Here is a 13,846-nt window from a genome sequence, read left to right as displayed (position 1 = left end):
GTCAGTATGTAGCACCCTCCATGGCCTCTGCACCAGCTCCTACCTCCAGGTTCCTGCCCTTGTTTGAGTTCCTGTTCTGACTTCCTTGGATAACGAATAGTGAAATGGAAATGTGAACCAAACAAACGCTTTCCTCCCCAGTTTGCCTTTTAGTTATGGTGTTCCACTACAGCAATAAGAACCCCAACTAAGCCCACCATGAGATCCAAGTCGTTAACACATGGATCTCATAAAATCTGCTCATATAATGGATAAACATGGAACTCATAGAATGCCCGAATTACAGGGATTCAGTAGTGATTTAAAAGCATTCACATTTTGAGCAGAAGAAGAGATAGGAAAGACATATAGCATAAAAGAGAGAATGGTTAAATTGCGGTAGACATATCAAAGGGAAATGATGGGAAAGTCAGAGAGAGTCTTCTTAGAGAGCTTGAAGATAACCTTTAAAGTAAGCAAGACTCTAAAATGAAGTTCAGGTTGTGATAGTTGATACTGTCTTTATGTAAAAATGTGATGCTTTGATTTTTAAAAATTGTATTTAAGCAGGTATCTTTTTTTAAAATTACGTATTTTCCTCAATTACATTTCCAATGCTATCCCAAAAGTCCCCTACACCCTCCCTCCCACTCCCCTACTCACCCATTCCCATTTTTTGGCCCTGGCGTTCCCCTGTACTGGGGCATATAAAGTTTGCCTGTCCAATGGGCCTCTCTTTCCAGTGATGGCTGACTAGGCCATCTTTTGATACATATGCAGCTAGAGTCAAGAGCTCCAGGGTACTGGTTAGTTCATAATGTTGCACCTACAGGGTTGCAGATCTCTTTGTGAGACTATGCCGGGGCCTAGCAAACACAGAAGTGGATGCTCACAGTCAACTATTGGATGGATCACAGGGCCCCCAATGGAGGAGCTAGAGAAAGTATCCAAGGAGCTTAAGCAGGTATCCTAAGTAGACGGTTGTGGTTTTGGTATTTCTTTAAACTTCCTTCCTGCAGGGGATGATACCTCTCCTTACTCTTTTCTGTTCCCAGTAAAAGCAATAAAGAGTTTGGTCCAGTATGAATTTATAATGGAGTCTTTTCAAGTTTCTTTCCTGCTAACTATGCAGTTACTAGTTTGTTTTTCAAGGAAGGCTCAAGGATTAGTTTAAAGATGTCACTATTTGATGGCGCTTTTCCTATTGCTTGTCTTTAGTTAAGGGATATCTTACCTAAAGTTATCCCTTACTTAAGGTGACTTTAGACTAAGTTAAGCAGTGAAGCAGGCACATCTCCATGCCTCCACCGCACAATACTTTATCTGATGAGCACTACCTTCCTTTGTTCGAATAACATCAGCCACAAGAAACCTCATCGTGTAACTCATTAGCATATCCTACCATCTACTGAGGTCAGAAAGTAAACCAAGGGCAAAAGCCTGCAGAACTGAAAGTAGAATCTAGTTACTTATTAATCCTCACTCTTTTATACACTTTACAGCTTCAGATAGGAGAAAAGATGACTGCAACATCAATGTTCAGCTCATCTTACTGTAGAATTTTTTTCTTCATTTGTTGATTTAATAACTTCTTTTGACTCTATGGTGTCTTAAAAAATGTAGCCTACAACCGATAACCTGTCTAACTTGAAGCCCATCCCATGGGCAAGCACCAATCCCTGACACTATTAATGACAGGTTATGCTTGCAGACAGGAGCATGTTGTCCTCTGAGAGGCTCCACCCAGCAGCTGACTCAGACAGATATAGATGCCCACAGCCAATCAGTGGATTGAGCTTGGGGATTCTTATAGAAGAATGGGAGGAAGGATTGTGAGCCCTGAAGGGGATAGAAATGCCACAAGAAGACCACCAGAGTCAATTAATCTGGACCTTTAGAACTCTCAGAGTCTAACTCACAAACCAAAAATATACAGGGCTGTGGACCTAGCCCTCTCTACACATATGCACAGCTTGGCCTTCATGTGGGTTTTGAGCAACTAAAATGAAGGCTATTCCAAAAGCTGTTGCCTGTATGTAGGATATGTTCTTCTAGCTGGGCTGCCTTGTCTGGCCTCAATGGGAGAGGAAGTGCCTGGTCTAGCAGAGACTTGAAGTGCCAGGATTGAGGTGGGGGCGGTATACCTGGGGGGGGGGGCATCTGCTCAGAGAAAAAGGGGAGAGGAGGAGGAAGGATTTGGGGAGTGGGTGACTGGGAGGGGGCAGTGAGCAGGATATAAAGTGAATAAGTAAAAGAAATAAAATTAAATTTGAAAAAAATGTAGCCTAAGTTTTATAGGGGTAAACACTGATTTAGTTAATAAAATAAGTATCTTTAAAAGACAATTTGTTCAAGCATAAGTCAACAGAGGGTGCGTCATTCTTCATTACCTGAATTGTGCTAACTTGGAGGGGAATGTCAAAGTTCCTATTCCAGAATAGGAAGATATAATGATATGAAAATGATATATGAAAAGGATAAGGCTCTGAGAATGATGACGTTTAAAGTTTTCAAGCTTTATACTTTCAACACTATTATAGCACAAGATTGCAAGGACAGGCGCGAAGGCTGTAGCAAGTATTCCTGGAAAATGTGTCACAGTGGGAGGTGATAAGTAACTTTATCTTGGCAGTGGCTCCTGGCTCACTTGGAGCGTATTGTTTAATAGATTTTTCTAAGTGTTTTCCTAATAGGGCATCTTCCTCACTAGCCTCAGAGCCAAGGGCCTTATCCTGGGTATTACATCTTTCCATTCCGTTTACTTAGGGAAGCGAGCTGAGCAGCTTGTAGTGAGTTTGGAGAATAGAAGCTTTCCTCCGTAATTAGGGTTCTGTCCTCTTTGTCCTTTCTCTTTATTCCCCTTTCTTTTCTACTAATTTGGGAGCTTGTCTATCCCGGAAGTTTCAAATAACGTCTATAGGTTTGTGACTAAAGCATACCAAGTCATCCCCAGTCTCAGAGAGCTAGAACTATAGACTTACTCATTCTTTGGACTTTTCTATCGGATTGCTCGTTTTCTGCCTGTTTAACCTTGACTAACTTTTGATGCCTCGCTTCCCCTTTTCATCTTCCTGATATCCTCAGACTCTTCCCTCTGTATGGCCATCATAGTAAAGAACTTGTCGCAATATGCCTAGAGCACTGCAAAAGCTCCCTGCCACCATCTTTCAGTGTCGATGCTTTTGCCTCTGCCTATTCCTCCCATCTCTACTTTACCTCAAACATATGAGACCATAGTTTACTATTCTATTAAAAATTAGGGAAAGGGGTTTAGTTCAGTCATAGAGTGTCTTTCTAATGAAGGAAAGGTGTCCGGTTTGGCCCTCCAAGTCAAAACTTTTTGTATCAGGGTTAGATAGAGAACTTAGAAGACTGTCTTCCAAGCACAAGGACCAGAGTTTGGTCTGCAGAACGCACACTGAAAATGAAAAGTCCGATGCAGTGGCGCATGTGTTTAATCCCACCTCCGAAAAGACAGTGACAGGTAGGCTTGTGGATTCACAGGGTTTCTTGGCCAGCCAAGAATCTTCAGGACAGTGAGAGGTTCTCCAGAGAAAAGCAGATGATGTGTGAGGAACAATTGTCTGAGATTGTCTTTTAACACACATATGCACGTGCACACGTGTTTGTGCAACTATACACACTCAGAGACACACATGTATTCATACAAGCAACTCTCTCTCTGTCTCTGTCTCACACACACACACACACACACACACACACACACACACACACACACACACACACACACATAAAATTGTCTCTTTTTCTGTTTACCAATTCAGACCAAATATGCCAATTTTATCTTTATTTTAGTATGCTTTGTTCTGTTTTATGTTTGAATTTACATAACATAAAACTTAATTTTCCCTCCCCCCTTGTGTGTGTGTGTGTGTGTGTGTGTGTACATGCATGGGAGCACAATCAATTCTGGACATGATTTTTCATCACCAAAGTATGATATATAGTTTTTATCTTTCCTCAATTCTCATCCCATGATGTCTCTTTGTAACTACTCTTCCTTCACCCATATCCCTGGCAACCATTGATTATTTTTCTGTCCTTATACTTTGTCTTTTCAAGATCAGGCCTAAAATAGAATCATATAACTGAGTCTGGATTCCCTCCAATAGCATAATGAATTTGAGATTTATCCTTTTTAATTGAACATATCAATAATTCATTATTGCTGAGGAACATTGTTTTATAAGAACCACCACATTTTGCTTATTCATTCATTCATTCATTCATTCAGTCAGTCATTCATTCATTCAGTCATTCATCCAGTAAAAGATATTTTCTCCATTTTGGGACAACTAAATATAAGTTAAATACAAATGTTCATATGTAGCTCATTGGTATGATTTTTTAAAAATTTCTCTAGAGTAAATATCTAAAAGTAGAATGACTGGTTCATATAGCACATGCATAATTGACTGTAAGAAACGGACAAACTGTTTTGTGGACCGATGAGACCATCTTGGTTTCAACAGCAGTGTAAGAACATTCCTGTTGTCCTGTATTCACTAGCACTTTTGAAATATTAACAGAAGTAGAATTTAATTTTTCTTCCCTGGTTCTCCCCTAGAAACCCTCTCTTAAATCCCTCCCATAACCTTTCCCCAAGTTGATAGTCAAAGTTTTCAGTCACTCAGAGGCAGAGTTTCAGTCAAAGTAGGCTTGAAGGTAACTGGTTATGATGTCTCCCATGGCTAACCAGGTTTCATCTGAGATGACAGTGGTGAGCTATCGGGGGCCAGCGTATGTAGCCTTCCCAATGTTCTACCCTGTGATTTTTGTTCAGTGTTGGACAGCAACTGTTTATCCGTGAATAGAAATTCATAATTTGAAGAGTTTTTATTGCAAAAGCTCTTCTCAGATATCTCTGTACTGAATCTCAATTACATATGTACAATATGCTTTGCCAAACACTGGTATCAATTTTCAAGAGTTCTGGTGAGAGGTAATTGACATCCATTTAATAGTATATATTTAAAATGTAAATGGTTAAGTTCCAGGCAATAGCATTACACATTAGAGCCTGTCTTATGGAAAAGAAACAAGAAAGCATAATGGTTATTTTAACATATGAACAAATGCATTGAACTTTACAACCATCAACAAAGCAAGAGACACTTTTATTATCTCCAAAAGTTTTTTTTTTCCGCCTCTGCGATTTCTCCCTGCCATTCTTTTGAAAAGAGTGACTCTTCATCCTCCCTCGGTAGCCGTTGATCTGCTTGATGTAACTACAGATTACTTTGTAGAATTTTATAAGAATGCAATATATATATATATATATATATATATATATATATATATATATCACGTGTCATTTTTTGTTTGAGTTATTTTATTCAGCATACCTTTAGTTGTATGTTCTAGAAAAATCAATTATTTTATTATTTTATAAAGGAGGATTATGTCATCATTATGAACACACATCAGTATTTAAACACAATCCTCTCATCATGACTTCTGGGATGCTTTCAGTTTTGTCTATTATAAAAAAATAACTTCTATAGATATTCACATGTAATTTTGTGTTTATAAATGAATTCATTGTTTTTTGTTAAAAATTGAGAATGGGACCAGAGAGCAAATAATAGGCATATATTTAATTTTAATTTTAAATTCTGTGTGAAATGATTGTGCCATCTTACACTCCCATCAACAGTGGATAAGAAATCCAGTTTATTTTCTGTCATTCCTAACTGTTGACAAAATTTATTATTTTTATTTTAATTTGTACTACCCTAATGACTAGTGATAACATATTTTCATTTCATTTATTTATTTATTTATTTATTTATTTATTTATACATACTTATTCACTTTACCTACAGCTTACTGTCCCCCTCCTGGTCACTCCTTCCTCTAATCCTTCCCCCATTCCTTTCTCCCCTTCTCCTCTGTGCAGATGGAGCCTCCTGGGTATCTCCCCACCCTGGGACATAAAGTCTCTGTGGGGCTAGGTGCATCATTTTCACTGACGCCAGACAAGGCAGCCCAGCTAGAAGAACATATCCCACATACAGGAACAGCTTTTGGGATAACTCCCACTCTGCTCCAGTTGTTCAGGACCCACATGAAGTTCAAGCTTCATATCTGCTACATATGTGTGGGGAGGCCTAGATTCAGCCTCTGTATGTTCTTCGGTTGGTGGTCCAGACTCTGAGAGCCTCAAGGGTCCTGATTAGTTGACTCTATTTGTCTTCCTGTGGAGTTGGCCTGAAATTCTTCCCCCTATTTTCCAATCAGAGTTCCCAAGCTCCATCTACTGTTGGCTGTAGGTGTGTATCTGTCTGAGTCAGCTGTTGGGTGGGCCTTCTCAGAGGACAGCCATGGTAGATTCCTGTCTGCAAGCATAGTAGAGTAGGATTATTACTGTCAGGGACTAGTGCCTGCCCATGGAATAGTTCTCAAGTTGGACTGATTATTGACTGGTAATTCCCTCAGTCTCTGCTCTATCCCCCAACCCTTCATTTCCTGTAGACAGGATAAATATATATATATATTCCTCTGTTATCCTCTTATTCCTTTGATCCACTTCCATCTGAACCTCTTTATCTTTTGCAAAAAGCACTTTCCTATAATTAATCAGGGTAGCATGCATGAGCATGATAAATATGAGTGAACTTTTGTTTTGTTTTGTTTTTGTTTTAACTTGGATCATGCAGACTTACCAGCGGTTATACTGCTGATGAAAAGTGATGCCTCTTCCTTCAGAGGTAAGTGCTAGCAGCTCCTGAAGCAGAAGTGAGCCCTCGTGAACGCCTTCTCCATACGTGACAGAATGGGGAATGTTGACTTGACATTTTGTCTACACACTGGCTGCTGCTTCCATCTGCTGAAACCTCATTCTTTCCCAACCAATCTCTTGGATAACTGGTGGCCAAGTCAATCTTTCCAGTGCACTATTGCTTATAGAGATCACTACTCAGAAGCCATCAGTACACGCTCCCACCTAGCGAAACACACATCTCATGGCCAATCTGCTCTGTGAGCCTGGTCTTCTGAGGGAACTTCCAAGGCCTTATATTAAATCTATGAGGTCTGTTGTTTACTTTTGCTTCTGTGTCTTCCTCATTAGATGTTTGTTAAACTCTGACAGACATGGCACATTAGTATATGATGGGCACATATTAAGAATTTACCAAATGACTAAATGAATGGACCTGCTCCTACATATTAGTTGATAAAACAAACTAGTAAAAAAAATTCCCTGGAAAAAATTTCCATATTCATTAAGATATTCATAATCTTTGACCTTAAAAAGAATATTTTTGAAACTGTATTACAAGGTCATCTTTCAGTTGGGAAATGATATTTTGAGATATGACTTATAATAAGGAAATGTTGGGTGGGCTGCAAGGAGCAATAATAGAATGATTAAGTAGAGTCAGATAAAGTCCATTCTACTGAATACCTCATAGACAATAAAAATTATTGCAAAGAATAACTGGCATGGAATATTCTTAAAAAGTCACATCTCCTTTCAAAAACATTGAAAATTAAGACTGTATCTTATTTGACCTAGTAGTGATAGTTTTTTTTTTTTTTTTTAAAGTGCTCAAAGCCAGGCACAGTGACTACCAACCTGAGGCAGGGAGATTGACGTCAGTTTAAGGCCAGCTTGAACTATACACTGAATTTCTTACCAACCTGGGCTACAGAGTGAGATGTTATCTCAAAACAGTTAAACTAAATGAAAATGGAAGTACTGACAAATGGAAGTCATGGTGCTATTATAGGGACACATCCCTTTGATGCAGACTTCTGTTCATGTTTTGATGACAGGTGACATCTTGACTAAGAACAAGGCACTAATTCAATGGCTTCCTAAACTACAGAATTTAGCCTAGAAGTTCAGATACTAAACAGTCTCCTCCCAAACTCCATTTCCATGATCACTTTTTTTCCTGGTATACATTTAAAGCACAGAGAAGTCAAAGCTGTATGATGCTGTTCTTCCCACAGCAAATGACTTCATGGTTGCTCTCAAAACACCATCCACTGCCCGCCCCTTTTTGTACTACTGAGGAAGTCACCATCTTCACTTATATTCCATTGCTCCTAGTTTCTTTTTAAAGTCTCAAAGTAGACATTCTAGAAAGAATATAGTCCTGTCTTTAAGGGTTGGGGGTGGGAGGAATGGCCCATCTAGGGGAAAGAGTAATAGCACTCTTGAAACAAAGATAGTCTGGGCAGGCTTGTGCAGCCGGGAGCTAGACGCATGTGACTTTTAACTCTCCAGGAACATTGGACTCCAAGTACTCCCCTCTCAATCAGAGTTGAAGCCTCTGTGCATGGCTTCCTGAGTTAGTTTTCAGAGGAAAGAATAACAACACTGAAGGGCGCTTTTGATGCTGGCTAGATGCAGGCAAATTAAATACCAGAAAAACCTGAAACACATAAGCAAAGCTGGCTTTAGAGCTATCCTTCCTTCCTTCCTTCCTTCCTTCCTTCCTTCCTTCCTTCCTTCCTTCCTTCCTTCCTTCCTTCCTTCCTCTTTTTTCTCCCCCTTTTCTTCCTTCCTCCCATCCCCTTTCTCTCCCTCCCTCTCTCTCTCCTGTTATAGACATCAAGTAAGTAAAAAGCAACTAGGTCACCCAATGACAGGTATTTGTCTGTCACTTGTCTACCTTGGTGTGTAGGGACTCAGAGAAGATTTAGTTCAGTTAGATGATGACAGCTGGCTTCGTGACACTAAGTCCTACCTCTGGAGGTGCCCATTCCTTCAGTATGAGGAAATAGTTACCTCTCCATGCCCTGGGACATGGAGCATGATCTAGAGGGAAATGATGTCATGAGAGGAGGAATCTGGGCAGAAAGGAAGTAGGTGTAGTGTTTAGGGACATTGACTCTGAGGTCAGACCATTCTAAATGTGATGAGAAGTTTGCCCTATTACAAGTTAATATTAACCTCACTGTGTTGCAATTTCCTGATCTGCAAAATGGGATGATGGTAGAACGACCTTACACCATTGTTTTATGATTTCCATGATTAAATGAAATGATACGTACAAAACTTAATGTCTAGCTAGTGGTTTTCTAGAAATACTAGTGATACTTAAAAATCACTGTGTCTTCAGGTTTATGTAGAAAATATTATAGTTGGAATTAATTGATGCTTTCACAATTATATTACAAAAGGGTTTTGTTATCACTATTACAAGGTACAAACACAATAAGACATTTCTTAAAAATTACATGCATTCTAAGAAATGCATTCATTGTTATGTGAACATCACAGTGTTTCCACAAATGGAATGGCTATGACGTCACTATTAGCAGATACAATCTTACAGAATTGTCACTGTATGTGTGGCCAGTTGTTGCCCAAAATGTTGCTATGAGACATGACTAAAATAACATTAGAATGAAGAAAGAGAGTGTTGGGTGAGGTCAGGAGGGCATAACTCATGAATGGCCAGCACTGTATCTACAAGTGAGTCATGTAGTTAGCACTGGGATTCTATCTGGATAAAGGAGTTTAGAGTAGGCATTCATGATTGCTTTTTAAAACAATCTTTGGGGGCAATCTCCTTTCTGCATTTCTTCTTGTACCCCATTGTATCTTAGCAGTATAGTAAGGACTTGATTTCCCTGAAAGAGAAATGTTCCCAAAACTGAATTCATTATGAATTCATTATGGTGGCTTCCAAATGAGTTATTTCTTCCTCTATTCCTAATAGGTCAAGGGCTTGACTCTATGATTAAGTTTCAGATAGGAAACCTCAGGGCTCACATCAGACCCCTTTGACCTTTGTCTATTTAATAAAGTCATCTTCTGTATTTCATAGTGTCCCCACCAGCCCCCCCCCCCACTGGTTCAGTTCCTCACTTTTTGTAAAGTGGTTTAGTTTTTTGTATTATCTTCTGGTTTTCCTTTGGGTCTCTTTTCCCCCTTGGATGCATATTCCCCAGAGAGAGAGAGAGAGAGTCAAGTTATATTCCTTACCCCAAACCTTTGTGGGATTGGTCAGTGGATAAAGGCATGAGCTACCAAGACTGATGACCTGGAATTCAATTCCCAGATCTCACAGGGTAGAGGAAAGAACTGATTCCCACAAGTTGTCCTCCGACCTCCACACCCAGGCTTGGTATATGCATACATGTGCATATGCACACACAGACACAGTACACTCAATATTAAAAATATTATAGAGCTTTGAGTGCTTTTTCATTATGTTTCAAACCAAGAAAAACCACCTGACAATCATTCTCATTGCACTGAAATGTCTTCACAGCTCACAAACAGGGTTATCCTAACTGCTGTTCCAAGTGTGCTGTTCTTCCCTTATTTTTGTATATCTGGATCTGTGTTCTCCTCCTTTCTATATCACCTGTGACACAGAGCACATTTGCCTTGCTATGGTAGAGCTCAGTGAGAAACCAAGACTTTGCTTCCTGAGAATTCAAACCCCATGGAGTGCTGCCCTCTTTTGGTTATGACAGCCAAGAGTCCCGACCACCAAATACGGAATAGAACCGGGTGACTCATCTTTTCCTTTCACTCAGAGCCCTCATGGAAACAAACAAGGCAGGGTGAAATAATTCCACTCTCTCTCTCTCTCTCTCTCTCTCTTTTTTTTTCATCTTAACTGACTTCAAAGATTATTTGTTTAGGGAGATACAAGGAAGATAAAAATCTGTATAGGAAACAGAACTTTCATATAGTAAGCATAAACTCCAGGAAAGCCAAGGATTCCTTTGACCACATCCAGCGAGCTAGGAATCCTCAGATGATCACAGACTTTTATGTATAAGGTAGGGGCTGCTCAGAGCAAACGTCCTAAAGGCCCTTTTAGATTAAGAACAAGTTCCTGATTCAGAGACTGCCGAGGCAAGGGCAGGGTTATTTTTCATACTGCCATTAAGCATCGGCACAAATGAATACTAGAGAACTTAGAAGGTAAAAAGTCGCCTTCTTTAGACCCCGTGGGTGTCAGGCTGGCATCAGCCATTCTGCTCTTGGTGCTTTAGTAGGAACAAAGCAGAGGATGATTTGAGCCCAGTGAGAACTAAAGTCACATTTTAAACAAAGGGTGATTGATGAGAGACTGACAGGAAAGAGTGGCCCAGTGACTGAGGGAATCTCATAGGACAGAACTGTTCTAGGAGAGTATAATTAGGAGTCACTTCATTTGCCTCCCTCTCCCTCTCCCTCTCCCTCTCCCTCTCCCTCTCCCTCTCCCTCTCCCTCTCCCTCTCCCTCTCCCTCTCGTTCTCTCTTCTATCTTTCTCTGTCTCTGTCTTTGTTTCTGTCTGCCTCTCTCTCTGTCTCTCTGCGCTGCCTCTGCCTCTCTTTTCTGTCTTTCTCTGTCGCTGTCTGTCTCTCTCTGCCTCTCTGTTTCTGCCTCTCTTTTCTGTCTTTCTCTGTCTCTGTCTCTATATCTGTCTGTCTGTCTGTTTGTCTGTCTTTCTCTCTCTCTCTCAATACAAATTAGTGCCTAGCATAATTATTAGCAGACTGGCTTCACCCAGCAACTGATGGAAACAGATGGAAAAGACTCATAGCCACACATTATGCAAAGCTTGAGGAATCCTGAGGAAGATGTGGAGGAAGGATTATTGTAGGAGCCAGAGGGGGCAAGGACACAAGAAAACTCACAGAATCAACTAATCTGGGCTCACAGGGCCTCACAGAGACGACTTCAGTGACAATCAGGGAGCCTGCATGGGATTGACCCACACCCCCAGAGCATATGTTACAGTTGTATGGCTTGTTTTTTTTTTGTTTTTTTTTTTTTGTTTTGTTTTTTTTTTTTGTGGGACTCCTAACAGTGGGAGTAGGAGCTATCTCTGACTCTATTTCCTGCCTTTGGGACCCTTTCTGTTACTGGGTTGCCTCCTCTAGCCTTCATAGGAGAGGAGGTACCTAGTATTACTGCAGCTTGATATGTCATGGCTGGTTGATGTCTATGGGAGGCCTGCCCTTTTCTGAAGACAAACGGAGGAGGAGTGGGTGGAGGGGTGGAAGGGGGAAGGTAAGAGAGCAAGGGACTGGGAGGAGAAAAGGAAGGGGAAATTGAGGTCAGGATATAAAAAAAAAAGTGTTCTAGGATAGGTGATTTTAGAATGCTCTATGTCTTTGCTATGAACCTCACTGAGCATCAGTGGATACAAAGACAATGACAGTAGGCTGGCATGCACTATTAATAACGAGAAAGCTCAATTCAGAGTGGCCTTGAGCTTTATCTCACATGGCAGTAAGACCCAGCTTCCTTGGATCTGAAAGGGAAAGGCATTCCAACACTGATACTCAGCGGGTGACAGGAAGCCCAACATGTCTTGGAGGAGGATAGGTTTGTGGGCTGGCACTTGATGCAATCTTGGCACTATCTTTGATTAGGAGCTAATGTTAGCAGAAGGATCAGGTGTCAGTCATGAGAAGAGCTGTCCGCCACTGTCCTGAGAAGGTCAGCAGATCCCCACCCCTTCTTTTTGAAACGTGATCTGGGGTCCACAAACAGCCACAATGACTTGGATCACTGCCACGTGCTCTATATTGGGCTAAAGAGGTTGACTTTATGCCAAGACTTGATACAGGATGCAGCTTGAAATATTTGACTGGGGCGGGGTTGAGGTTGGGGCTTCTTTTTCATTTTCAATAATGCTATTTGAGGAGATACGGATGGTACAGGGACATCAAAGAATAAATTAAGTGTGATTTGTCATGCACTAAGCAGAGGGGATCCAGAAAAATCTGAGACTTTCGTGGGTTCAATTTTAGTTACTGTAGATTACTTAGCAGAATCAGGAAGATGATGTGCCTTTTAAAAGAGGTCAGCCTCCTAAAATATTACACATGCAAACTTTGTAGAAAGGTCCATCAGAAACAAAGGAAATCTGTCTTCCAGGCAAGGATATGAATGCATGTATAAATACAGTTTCTTTTATTTGCGTGTGAATTTGCAAGCAGCACCTCACTAGAGCTGAACTTTTGCTGTATAAATAAAACCATCTGTTGTATCCAAGAATTTCAGTCTCTAGAGAACAGGATCATAAACAATCGATCTTCCACAGGCTGGTCAGTGTTTTAGTTTGAGTGAAGCTTTCCCACAGCATTGCTCTAATTGCTCAGGTCTTTTTAATTTTCAAAAAGATTTTTTTTTCCTAAGTTGGCTTTTCCAATCTGGTGTTTTTGTATTTTAGGGGCAAAGTCTACCTCATTATTTTGACAATGTGTCAGAAGAACAATGCATCCTTTCAGGTGTGTTGATTAATGAGTTTTCATTTAATATATACACAGACAGATTAATAGAACATTTCAAAGAGGGGGAGTTTCATTCCATTTTTCTGATGGGAAAAAGAGACACAGAGAGACAAGTTCAAGGTCCCATGTCCCATAACTATTAGCTTCTAAACATGATCCAGATTTTGTGAGTCCCAGTTGAATAATCTTTTTTTATTTCTCACGGTGGCTTTAATTTCATGTTTATTTTCATTTAAGTATGGTTAGCAAGCACGTCTCTTAATTAAATATAGAGAATCCAATCTCTGACCAGTTGACCAAGTAAGATCTAACACCTAGGACATTGATTAAGTTTCACCAGGTTAGGTTTCTTTTCTTTTTCTTTAATCTCTCCTGCCTTTCATTAGGGAAAACACTCAGTATCAATCTACTTTTAAGGAAAAGAATTCTGAAACCAGAATATATTTGTTTGGAAGATGAAAATAGACTGTTTGCAAAAGTCACATCACTGAAGGCTGATTAAAGAATATCCACATCCCGAAAGCTCAACAGGAAAGTACCTGGGAAGCTTTGGGAGCAGAAGGCAAAGGATTGGGTCCTATGAGTAGACGGATGATCTTACCAGTCCAGGCAGAGCTCTATAAGGTAATTCTAAATGTTTTAGGC

Source organism: Mus musculus, chromosome 10, assembly GCF_000001635.26.
Source record: "Mus musculus strain C57BL/6J chromosome 10, GRCm38.p6 C57BL/6J".
Lineage (NCBI taxonomy): Eukaryota > Metazoa > Chordata > Mammalia > Rodentia > Muridae > Mus > Mus musculus.
This window is presented reverse-complemented; position numbering follows the sequence as displayed.